The sequence below is a fragment of the Desmodus rotundus genome, chromosome 7, assembly GCF_022682495.2.
Source record: "Desmodus rotundus isolate HL8 chromosome 7, HLdesRot8A.1, whole genome shotgun sequence".
Classification (NCBI taxonomy): domain Eukaryota; kingdom Metazoa; phylum Chordata; class Mammalia; order Chiroptera; family Phyllostomidae; genus Desmodus; species Desmodus rotundus.
The window spans coordinates 66,573,247-66,585,879 of NC_071393.1; the positions used below are offsets into that span (position 1 = coordinate 66,573,247).

General features: G+C 39.7%; 1 pseudogene; it reads right to left on the minus strand.

Annotated features, from left to right (window-relative positions):
• Positions 1–2,460: 2,460 nt before the first annotated feature.
• On the minus strand, positions 2,461–7,981 carry LOC112311101 (olfactory receptor 11H6-like; annotated as a pseudogene).
• Between the last annotated feature and the right edge of the window lie 4,652 nt (positions 7,982–12,633).

Consider the following 12,633-nt stretch of genomic DNA (forward strand, 5'->3'; position numbering starts at 1 on the left):
TTGTGTTTCAGCATGGGGCTTGGGCACAAAAAATAGCAATTGTCCTTGGGATTATTTTCTCTGAATACCTTTCTGAAATTTTTCCCTACAGCTTTCTGAAAGGCATAAAAATATGTTTAGGGCATTGTTATTCCATATTACAAGTAATATTAGGATTGCACAATTGATTTGGGGAGGAAGCACTATGAGCAAAGATGCCTAATTGGGCGAAAACGTATTTAAAGTAAAGTAACAAGACTGATCATTGTAAACTGCAGGGCATAGGTGGTGGATCAGTAGGAGAGAAGACTGATAGAACAGTCTATTGAATGAAGGCTTTGAGGGCAGGAAGAAAAGTTTGTACTTTATCTCTAAGTGAGAGAGGTATGAAACATACTCTGTTTTTGGTGTGAAAGCCTCAAACAATGGGAAGTGTCCATTACTGGGTGTTTTGTTTTGGTGGCACCTTGACCCATTATCTTTAAGAATGTTTACTTTTTGAATTTAAAAGATTGCACCCTCTCTTGAAAGACTCCAAGTACACATGCATTTGATTCCTTCCACCAGCTAGGATTGAACCAGGAAAGATACATCACAGAAGAGCATATATTATAATAACACCATATAATTACTCAGTGAGATCTTGCATGTTTAAAATGTTTTACTGAGTATTTATCTCAATAAGCTGAACTAGAACTGCCAAAGAACTGTGAAAAATAAGTCTCTCTTTCTACTTAAGTGTAAGCCAGAACATGACTTATTGAAGCCGTTCTCTATTGTTGTTACAAATAACTTAGGTCAGAAGTGGCAAATTCTCCTTCTCTTTCAAAAATGTCTAAGTTTTGGTTAATTCTTAATTATAGGAAACCATTCCATGTGGCATGGGGCATGTAGCCCAGCCCCCACTTGGAAAGGCCAGTGGGGAGCGAGGTCTGACACACAGGACCCATGCCCATGGACAGGTTCTCCCATGGGGAATCAGGCCTGCATTGTACCTAGGCTGCTATGAGACTTGCTTTCGCTAAAACTCCCTCACCCTGGATTGAGGCAGCAAATGTTTACTGCATATCTCTAAAGTAACTTTCTAAAATCTGTACTAAATCTCCCAAGTATGGAGTGTAACCAGTTCAACCACTTTTCCCCTTGATCTATAACATCCTTCTCTTTGAAGTAATTAGCAACATTCTTTCTCTTTGTTATCTGTAAAAGGTAATCATCTACAGTGAACCTGTGCATAGTAAATGAGGACCATCTTTGATGTAATTTACCCAGAAATACAATAAAAGCCTATTCAGGCAGGGATTGAGGCCCTCTCTCTCACTTAGAGAGTGGCCATGCCGTCTACTTTTTCTCCACAGGACTTCTGTAGTCCATGTGAATTTGTCCATGGCAGCCACAACACATGGAGTCTGTCCGCTGGGGTCTGCATCACTTAATCCCAGGAATTTCTTTCTTTCTTTCTTTAACATTTAACTTGTCTGCAAACTTTTATTGTTATAAAAAACATTGCAACAAAAAATTTTGTACATTAGTTCACATGTGTGAAAATATAACTACAGGTTAAATTCCTATTAGTGGGATTACAGGGTTAAAGGGTAAACGTCATTGTGATTTTGATAGACACTGCCAAATTATCCTCTGTAGGTGTCAAATTGAACTACAGTCCAATTTGTATGTAAAATGTCCAATCAAAAATGTATGAATGATAATATTCACCCAACAAAAGTATATCACTAAGTTTTCTGCTGATCTCATAACTGTAATTAACATTTTACCTACTATGAGTAAGATTGGCAATCTTTTCAAATATTTAAAAGCCACTTGTAATTCCTTTTCTAACAACTCTCTGATTATATCTCTTTTTTATTTTCTCATATTGTTGCATTTTTAAAAAATTGATTCATAGAAGTTATATGTAAAGACAGCTTTAAAAAATAAAATAATAAGGTCAAAAAAGAAAAAATGAAATAAATAAATAAAAATAAACAGAGAGAAAGATATTGAATTATCACTATTATAAGCAATATAATTGGATGCCTAAAAATATCAAGATAATTAACTAAAAACTTACTGAAATTAGAGAATTCAGTAAGGTGACTGACTACAAAATTAACATACAAAAATCAGTAGCCTCAATATATTGAAATAAATTAAGAGATCTAATAAAAGATGGGATCCATGTACAATAACAGTAAAAATGACAAAATATCCATAAATGATCTTAACAAAAAGTACAAAAAAATTTATGAAGAAAACTTGAAGGCAAAAATCATAAAAGTAGGTGAAGAAACCATAAGAATTTTCCCTCTCATAAATTTGGAGTAGAAAAGGACTTACTTTCTAAGCATATCACAAAAGCCAGAAGCCATAAATGTAAAACTTTAATAAATATGACTATAAAATATTTTATTTATGGCCCAAAAATTGCAACTCATATTTAAAAAGCTGTCTTTAATCCCAGGACTTTCTTCTAGGCACCATTCATGTCTTTGTTTGGAGACTATAGATAAAGGGATTTAAGAGTGGAGTCACATGGTAACGGTATTCTTAATTTTTTGAGGAGCCTCCGTACTGCTTTCCAGAGTGTCTGTACCAGAATATATAGATCATGTATCATAGAAATACATAATGAATATATTTCTTATAATTTTATGAACTAATGTTACACAATACATTTAATTAAAAAAATTAAGAGAGGAATCACCACTAAGTTTATCAAAGCAATGATCTTCTGCATTCCTGCTGGGTTGCCTGATGTTGGGCTAACATACATCACCAGAGGTTTCCATAGAATAGAGACACCACCATTAGGTGGGACCCACATGTGGAGAAAGCTTTAGTTTGACCAATACCGGCAGGAACACAAGGCACAACTCTGAGTACCACAGTGTAAGATCCCAAGATGGAAATGAGGGACCCAAAGATAATCATTGAGTTGGAGGTGTAGCAGATAAGCTCAGTAGAAGGAGCAGGGATGCAGGCCAGTCAGAGCAATGGGCCTGGGTCACTCATGAAGTGGTCAATGATATTGGGAGATAAGGACAATGGGGACTGGATAGCTGAGAAATCCACTCGACCAGCAAACACAGATCCAGATCACACAGAACTTCCCAGTCATGCTGGAGGGGTAATGTAGTGGGTGACAGATGGCTAGGTACTAATCATAAGCCTAGTTTAGGATTAAGTGATACTGATAAGAAGAAACACTGTTGTGCCCAGTGGAAAAAAAAATACAATTGGAGCAGCCAATGAAGGAGATGGTCTTGGTATAAGAGAGGATGTTGACTAGCATGTTTGGGACAGTGGAGGAAATGTGCCAGATCTCTCGGAAGGCAAAGTTTCCCAGGAGGGTGTACGTGGGTACGTGAAGCCGCTTGTCCCACTTCACTGCACCGACAATAGCTCCATTCCCTACCTAGCAAGGAGTAGACTACCAGGATTAATGAGAAGAAGCATCTCTGCATTTCCCCTGGACCAGGGAAACCTGGAGGACAAACCCAGTCACAAAATGCATTGTTGTATTCTGGGATCCCAAACCTGTAAGAGAAACAGAATTAACTAAAGAATGAAGATGAACATTTGTAGGTTTTACTAATAAATTGCTTGAAAATGTATAAAGTATTTTTATACACATTATCTCATTTTGTTTTCCTAATGACCCTTTGAACAGTATGGAGGTATGCTTTATCCTTCTCTTTTACAGATTATAAAACTGAAGTTTAGAGAGATTTAAGGGATTTCCTTAAATGTGCAAAGTCAGTAACTCCTAGACACACTGGCCCATTTGGAGATTGGTTTGGAACAATCCTCGCTTCATTTAAAATATTCCTATAATCCGGAGTCTCAGTAATGTTTCCTCTTTCATGTTAAAATCATTACCCATTTGATATCCTACATACAAGTATAAACTTTGGATACATCCTTTTACTTTGAAACAAAATTGAGTATAAATGTGAAGTAAATATAACTTCCTTAATTTTCCTCCTTAGAGTTTGATAGGTAGAAGTTCAATAAATAGCAGGTAAGAATAGAACTGTGGATGGGAGTCGAGCTTCCTTGCTTTTGCTGCCCTCAGGGAGGGGTTGCAGAACTTTCAGGGTTCTGTAAAATGGTTTGAAAACCATCTACCTAGCTCCCACTGCACAGCATCTGGATTTGCTGAACAATTCACCCCATTCCCCTCTTGAGGAGTTCTAGTTCTCTCAAAGTACTTCTTTAAGTTGAGGAACATCTGTCTCCTTTATTATTTACACATATTAATCCTGGGACTCTCCTTTGTTGAAGCTGCACAAATCAAGTCTAATTCCTCTTTCAGTGTGGCAATGGTGGGGACCTTAAATAACTGATGGCAGCTACTATGTACCCTATACATGATTTCTTTTGGAGGCCATCATTTTTCTGTGGCTTGTTTCCGCCTAAACTACACTATTCTACATCATGGTTGGGCTCTTGGGGTACCTTGCAGCTAGGTATGTCCATTTTTCTAGTATATAAAACTGTATGCCTTGCCCTGGCTGGGTTGCCTGGTTGGTTGCAGCATTGTCCTGTACACCAAAAGGTTGTGGCTTTGATCCCCATTCAGTGCACATTCCTGGGCTGCAGATTCGATCCCCTCATTGGGGTGCATATAGGAGGTAGCCAAGTGATGTTTCTCTCTCATATCAATGCTTCCATCTCTCTATCTCTCTCTCCTTCTTTCCCTCTCTCTCCAACATCCATAAACATATTCTTGGGTGAGGATCAAAAAAACAAAACAGACTTCCAGCCAAGATGGAGGCATAGGTAGACACACTGTACCTCCTCACACAACCAAAAGAGGGACAACAACAATTTAAAAACAAAAATCAACCAGAATTGACAGAAAATCAAACTATATGGCAGTCCGACGACCAAGGAGATAAAGAAGAATCATTCATCCAGACCGGTAGGAGGGGCGGAGACGGGCAGCTGGTGTGGGGAGGACTTGTGGCAAGGCGGCGGCTGGTGGACCCAGAGAGGTGGCAGATTGTGGAACTGGGTGGGCAAAGCTGCAGCTGGCCAGTGAGGCAGCAGCCAGTGGACTGGGTGACAGACCATGCAACCCAGAGTTCCAATGTGGAGAAATGAAGCCTCAAACCAATGATTGAAAACACCTGTGGGGGTTGAGGTGGCAGCAGGAGAAACTCAAAGCCTCATAGGAGAGTTCGTTGGAGAGACCCACAGGGTCCTAGAACGTACACAAACCCACCCACTCGGGAAGCAACACCAGAAAGGCCCAATTTGATTGTGGGTAGTAGGGAGAGTGACTGAAATCCGGCAGAGAGTGGAGCAAGCACCATTGCTCCCTCTCGGCTCCTCCTCCATGTACAGCGTCACAGCGCAGTGACCAGCATTACCCCATCCCAGTGAACACCTAAGTCTCTGCCCCTTTATGAAACAGGCGAGCCAAGACAAAAAAAATGGCCCAAATGAAAGAACAGATCAAAGCTCCAGAAAAAATACAACTAAGCAAAGAAGAGATAGCCAACCTATCACATGCACAGTTGAAAACACTGGTAATCAGGAAACTCACAGAATTGGTTGAATTTGGTTGCAAATTAGATGAAAAAATGAAGGCTATGCTAGGAGAAACAAAGGAAAATGTACAGGGAACCAATAGTGATGGGAAGGAAACTGGGACTCAAATCAATGGTTTGGAGCAGAAGGAAGAAAGAAACGGCCAACCAGAAAAGAATGAAGAAACAAGAATTCAAAAAAAATGAGAAGAGTCTTAGGAACTTCCAGGACATCTTGAAACGTTCCAACATCCGAATTATAGGGGTGCCAGAAGGAGGAGAGGAAGAACAAAAAATTGAAAACTTATTTAAACAAATAATGAAGGAGAACTTCCCTACTCTGGCAAAGGAAATAGACTTTCAGGAAGCTCAGAGAGTCCCAAAGAAGCTAGACCCAAGGAAGCACACCCCAAGGCACATCATAATTACATTAGTCAAGATGAAAGAGAAGGAGAGAATCTTAGAAGCAGCAAGAGAAAAGGACACAGTTACCTACAAAGAAGTTCCCATAAGACTGTCAGCTGATTTCTCCAAAGAGACCTTACAGGCAAGAAGGGGCTGGCAAGAAGTATTCCAAGTCATGAAAGGTCAGGACCTCCATCTAAGATTGCTCTATCCAGCAAAGCTTTCATTTAGAATGGAAGGGCAGATAAAGTGCTTCTCAGATAAGGTCAAGATAAAGGAGTTCATCATCACCAAGCCCTTATTCCATGAAATGTTAAAGGGATTTATCTAAGAAAAAGAAGATAAAAAATATGAACAGTAAAAATGACAGCAAACTCACACTTATTAACAACCACACCTAAAACAAAAACAAAAGCAATCTAAGCCAACAACTAGAACAGGAACAGAACCACAGAAATGGAGATCGCATGGAGGGTTATCCACAGGGGAGTGGGAGGGGGAGGGGGGGGAAAGGTACAGAGAATAAGTAGCATAAATGGTAGGTAGAAAATAGACAGGGGGAGGGTAAGAATAGTATAGGAAGTATAGTGTAGAAGCCAAAGAACTTATATGTATGAGTCATGGACATGAACTATAGGGGGGAAATGTGGGAGGGAGGTGGTGTGCAGGATGGAGTGAAGTAAACGGGGGGGGGGAAATGGGACAACTGTAATAGCATAATCAATAAAGTATATTAAAAAACCCAAAACAACACAAAACAAAACTCGAGACTTCATTTTTGCTAGGAATAAAGACCTAACCACCATAACTTGTCCACTCACCTGCTTTGACCTGCTATTTAATTTATAAACTAAATAATAAATAAAAGGGTGGCCTTAGAATATGTTGAGACCAGAAAGATCTTTCTCTGCCAGCTGAATTAGGAGTTGAGACAAGACTATATAAACTCGGATATTTTACTAGCAATCTTCCTAAAACTATTGGTCCAGGCTTATTTCTGAGTCCTAAAGTTTCCTGGTTAAAGTTCAAAGTATTTGGCTGGGGAAGCCACCATCAATATTTTAAATATATTAATATATTTACTATAAAAGTAGGATAATTGACCATACTATTTATTAACACCACTGTTAAGATGCTCACAAAATTGTATCCTTGTGCCATTTATACAATCTGCAGAGAGAGAGCAAGGGGGCTGCTTCTCAATATTTGATCAAACTGGAGCAAGCCCAGAGGATAAATGTTTAATCACCAAGGTAACTTTGGATATTTATATCAATTTATAATATTTTTAGAATGATGAAAAATGGTCTTTCTAATGAACATGATTTTTATAAAAATCAAAATTTTGTCCAAGCAATTTAGTGCAATGGACTATAATTATGAGGACCATAGATATCTACATTTCTAGGAGAGTTGTAATTTCAAATATATTTCCCATAAACTATGCCTATAACTGCCAGACCACATGCTGCCATTTTTGATTGGAAGATATAATTACTGGGTTTGCAATAAAAAAGAATGCTAAATTTAAATTGTAGTATATTTTCCACTTATTAATTTTGTCATTTAACAAATCTTTATTCATCATTTATATTCCTAGCAGAGTGCCCAGTTCTAGGGTACATGATCCACATGGAAATAAAATATTTCCCCTTTCGAGAATCTTGTAAAAGCAATCAAGGCTGCCTGCCACCTACGTCCATACAGTCATATCTCTATGTGGATGGTGTGTCCTTGAGCTGTGTGGTTTACAACATGCCCAACTTTATGCTGTGGGCCTGAATGGCAGTAAAGTGATAGCAAACTTTATTTGACATAAATGAGATATTTTGGGCTTTTCAAGACAGTAGGTAGAGAGATGAGATATGAAAACTGACTTACTCTACTCATTAGCCAGGACATTCTTGGCATAAAGAAGAGAAATATAGTTCCAGCCCTGGCTGGTGTGGCTCAGTAGATTGAGTACCAGCCTATGAACCAAAGAAATGTAACTCCAATTCATTGTTTTTGACCTGAAACCAGGCCTCATATGCCTTAACTCTCACCTGGCCATTTGACTTCATAATGTCCAAGACTTTTTGACATTTGTGCTGGAGTGAAATTTCAGTTAGCTGTGGAATATGGGATATAGAAAGATGGATAAATGAACTTCACAAATTATTTGAGATCTCACTGCATCCATTTCTAGTGCCTTGAGTACTTCAATGATTCACCTGGGATAACTGTTCTTATTCTACAGTCCACCCCAACCCCTGGAAATCAAAACTAAAACAGAATGAAATGCACTGATATTGCCCTCATATCACCAGCTACTGGAGTTACCCATGTTGAAAATATTGTTGTTACATTTGGAATGTAATATGAATCAACTATAGTTTAACTCTGCCAGGTTAGTAGAAGAACAAAATTTTGGGGGACCCCACTGAGAAGCATCTTCTTTAAAGTGTGCATTGGAGAATCAGCAGCAGTAAATCAAGTCTTTCTTTATTAGTCTTTGATGCCTGGACAATGGTTTGCTTTGGTCTTGTATAGACTAGTGTATGCTCATTCTGTCCTCAGGACTTTCTTCAGAGCAGCTGTCATCTCCTTGGTTTGTAAGCTATAAAAGGCAAAAGATTTATATGATCTGAAGAGAAACCAGAGTATGGTTTGTAAGCTGTAAATCATGGGGTTTAAATAGGGAATCACCACAGAATAGGCCAAAGTCATAATCTTCCGAATTTCAGCTGGGTGATCAGCTGTGGGGCTCGCATACATTTTCAAAAGAGTCCTGAAGAATAAGCACACCACTGTCAGATATGATCCACAGGTGGAAAAGGCCTTCCTCTGGCCACCTGCTAAAAGGACTTTAAAAAAACAACAACACTGAATTTATTAGGGTGACTTTGGTTCACAAAACCATACAGATTTCAAGTGTACAACCCAAAATATCATCGCGAACTGCATCGTGCACCCATCACTCCAAGCAAAGTCTCTTTCATCTCCATGTTCCCCTCTTGTGCCCACCTCCACCTAGCCCCTACCATCCTTTCTTTCTGGCTATCACCACTCTCATCACACTGCTGTCTATGTCAGTGTGTTATGTATATATGTTTTTGGGTTATTTTCTTCACCTTCTTTCATCCAGTCCCTCAACCCCTCTTCCCTCAGTCAGCTGTCAGTCTGATCCATGCTTCTGTTTCTATTTTATTCATTATTCTGTATATATTCCACATACAGAATCCACATACGAGTGAAATCTTATATTTGTTTTTCTCTGACTGGCTTATTTCACTTAACATAATCTCCAGGTCCATCCATGCTGTTGTAAAAGGTAAGATTTCCTTTCTTTAAAAAATCATATTTTATTGATTATGCTATTACAGTTGTCCTGATTTTTCACCTTTGCCCCCCTCTACCCAGTGACCCCTACTCCCTCAGGCAATACCACCACCATTGTTCATGTCCATGGTTCATGCATATAAGTTCTTTGGCTACTCCATTTATTACACTGTCCTTTACATCCCCATGGCTCTTCTGTAACTACCTATTTGTACTTCTTAATCCCTCACTTCATTCATTCTCTTCCTCCTCCCTCACATCTGGCAACCTTCCAGTAACTAACTTCTTTTCTCTTGCTTTTTTAAAAAGTAGATTTTTATTTATTTTTAGAGAAAGAGGAAGGGAGGGAGAAAGAAAGGGAGAGAAACATTGTTGTGTGGTTGTCTCTCGTGCACCCACTACTGGGGACCTGGCCCGCAACCCAGGCATATGCCCTGACTAGGAATCAAATTGGCGACCCTTTGCTTCAAAGTCTGGTGCTCAGTCCACTGAGCCACAGCAGCCAGGGCCTTTCTCTTACTTTTAAGAGTCTCTCTTATCTCTCTTATCCACCTTGAATTTATTTTTGTGTGTGGTGTAAATTGGTGAATGAGTTTCACTTTTTTGCATGTATCTGTCCAGATCTCCCAAGACCATTTTTTGAAGAGGCTATTTTTACTCCATTTTATGCTTCTGCCCCTTTGTTGAATATTAATTGACCATAGAGACTTGGGTTTATTTCTGGGCTCTCTATTCTGTTCCATTGGTCTGTCTGTTCTTATGCCAGTACCAGGATGTTTTGATTACAGTGGCCTTGTAATACACTTTGATATCAGGTATTGTGAACCTGACTACTTTGTTCTTCTTTCTCAAAATTGCTGCAGCTATTCAGGGTTGTTTATGGTTCTATATAAATTTTTGAAATGTTTGTTCTTTATCTGTGAAATATGTCATTGGTACTTTAACAGGGATTGCATTGAATGTATAAATTGCATTAGGTAGTATGGACTATGGACAAATTAAGACCACAATGAGATACAACTTCATACCAGTGAGATACCAGTGAGAATGGCCATTATAGACTAATCAACAAACAACAAGTGTTGGAGAGGATGTGGAGAAAAGGGAACCCTAGTGCACTGTTGGTGAGAATCCAGACTGGTGCAGCCACTGTGGAAAACACTAAGGAATTTCCTCAGAAAACTAAAAATGGAACTGCCTTTTGACCTGGCAATTCCACTGCTGGAATTATATCCTAAGAACCCTGACACATCAATTCAAAAGAATCTATGCACCGCAATGTTGATAGCAGCACATTTTACAATAGCCAAGTCCTGGACAACCTAAGTGCCCATGAGTAAATGAATGGAGCAAAAACTATGGTACATTTACACGATGGAATACTATGCAGCAGAAAGGAAGAAGGTACTCCTACCCTTTGCAACAGTATGGATAGGACTGGAGAGCATTATGCTAAGTGAAATAAGCCAGGCAGTGAAAGGCAAATGCTATATGATCTCACCTATAAGTGGAACCTAATCAAAATAAACAAGCAAGCAAAATATAACCAGAGACATTGAATAAAGAACAAACTAACAGTAACCAGATGGGAGGTGGAAGGGCCTAATGGGGGAAAAAGGGTGAAGGGTTTTCAGGAACAACAATAAAGGACACATGGACAAAACGAAGGGTGGGTGAGATCGGGGGCAGCAGGGGGAGGTGGGGATGGCTGGGGTGGGGAGGAGTGATGAGGGGTAAATGCAGACAAGTGTACTTGAACAACAATTAAAAAAAAGAAATGGTTTAAGTTTGAAAATAAATGAACACGAGAAAAAAAGAATCTCTCTTTCTCTTTAACCTTTGGCCTTTTACCAATGATGTGTCTTGGAGTGGGCCTCTTTGTATCCATCATAATTGGGACTCTCTGCACTTTCTGGACTTGAATGTCTATTTCCTTCACCAAATTAGGAAAATTTTCTTTCATGATTTTTTCATATAGATTTCCAATTTCTTCCTCTTTCTCTTCTCCTTCTGGCACCCATATGAGGCAAATGTTGGACTATTTAAAGTTGTCCCAAAGGCTGTTTATACTTCCCTCATTTTTTTGGATTCCTTTTTCTTCTTATTCTGCATGGGTTGTTTTTTGTTTTTTGGTTTTTTTTTTGCTTACTTTTGTTCCAAATTATTGATTTGATTCTTGGCTTCATCCATTCTACAGTTGTTTCTCTGTAAATTGTTCTTTATTCCAAGTAGTGTCCTTCATTTCTGACTGGGTCTTTTTTATGCTGCTGAGGTCCTCACTAAGTTCTTTGAGCATCTTTATAAACAGTGTTTTGAACTCTGCATCTGACTGATTGCTAATCTCCATTTTGTTTAGCTCTTTTTTTCTGGAGTTTTGATCTGTTCTTTCATTTGGGCCATGTTTCTTTGTCTCGTTTTGGCAGCATCCCTGTGTTTGTTTGTATGTATTAGGCAGAGCTGCTATGACTGCATGTCTTGGTAGTGTGGCCTAATGTAGTAGGTATCCTGTTGGGTCCATGACACAGCCTCTCCTATCATCCAAGCTGGGTACTCCAGCTGCACCCTTAGTGTGGACCAAGTACACCCTCCTCTTGTAGTTGAGTCTTGGTTCTTGTTAGCAGATCAATAGGAGGGATTTACCCAGGCTATTCAGCTGTAATGATTGACTGTAGCCACTTACCACCAACCTCTGCCCTCTGTGGAGGATCAGCTGTGCAGGGGCAGGGTGGTGGTGCTCTGACCTGGTCTGTAGCTGTCCACTGGCTGCGTTGACCCTGTGGTTTACCTGGTGGTGCAGGCCAAGGTCAACCCCCACCTATGTTTTAATCAGGGCACCCTCCTGAGCTATAAAGCAATCTGAGATGGTTGCTACTTGTTTTGGGTTTTGAGATTCCCAGGAGAAGCCAAGCTGAGACTCTAATCTGGCTGCCACTGGGGCTCACTAAAGCCAGATGTTGCTTGTTTAAGAGGAGTGAGGAGCCAACACCAGTAATTCTTATGGAAAACAGTTTGGGTGGGCCTGTAACTTGGGTGGGGTAGGACCTCTGTGGATCTTCAAGGTGGGTCCCATACTGTTACCCAGGCTGATGGAGTCTCAGATATGGCATTAGCCTACTGGCTCTGTGTGTGTGGGGGGGTGGGGGGTGGGGGTGGGGTTGGGCTCAGCCAGGGGCAATGACTTCTCCCAGAAGGCAGAAGGCAGAAGTCAGTTCCATTTTTAATTTTTTTAAAGAAACTCCACACTGTTTTCCACAGTGGCTGCACCAGACTGCATTCTCACCAATAGTGCCTAGGGTCCCTTTTCTCCACATCCTTGCTAGCACTCATTGTTTGTTGATTTGTTGATGATAGCTATTTTGATAAATGTGAGGTGATATGTCATAGTGGTTTTAAT